Raw genomic sequence first — 462 nt, forward strand, 5'->3', positions numbered from 1 at the left:
AGTATTATCCTGAACTGACCCTTTTATTGCACTACTATTTTATCCTATTTTAACACACATTTCCCTCTCTATTTCCGTATTTTCCCATCCTGCTCTTTTACATTATTCCTTTTCTTCACTTTCTTCCCTTTAACTGTTTTAACCTCTATCTTCTTAACTCCTCTTCCTTATTATCTATCCGACTTTAACTCGTGTTCTACCGCCATCGATACTTTCTCGTAAACTCTTCATGTTCTAATTTTCTAAATCATTTGCATATATTTTCTAATTGATCTGTTGATCACCTGCTCTTTATTCATGGCCTACCTAAGCGTTAATTGTAACACACCTGGTCCTTCCCTGGGCGTTTAGCTCTTCACCTGCCAATTAGCTCTGCCTTTTTCATCATCTGCCTGTCATGAACCAGCCCGAAGGGGGCGCTCGGCCAGACGCACTCGCATCACATTCACCCTCTCGCGTTGT

At 40.9% G+C, this 462-nt stretch overlaps 1 protein-coding gene across 1 annotated transcript in view; it reads right to left on the minus strand.

Moving 5' to 3' along the window:
- Nucleotides 1–462, minus strand: part of LOC119588856 (band 4.1-like protein 4) — a gene marked incomplete at its 5' end in the record, with an annotated part of 128,141 nt that overhangs the window by 127,469 nt on the left and 210 nt on the right.

Source organism: Penaeus monodon, chromosome 24 (assembly GCF_015228065.2).
Source record: "Penaeus monodon isolate SGIC_2016 chromosome 24, NSTDA_Pmon_1, whole genome shotgun sequence".
NCBI lineage: Eukaryota > Metazoa > Arthropoda > Malacostraca > Decapoda > Penaeidae > Penaeus > Penaeus monodon.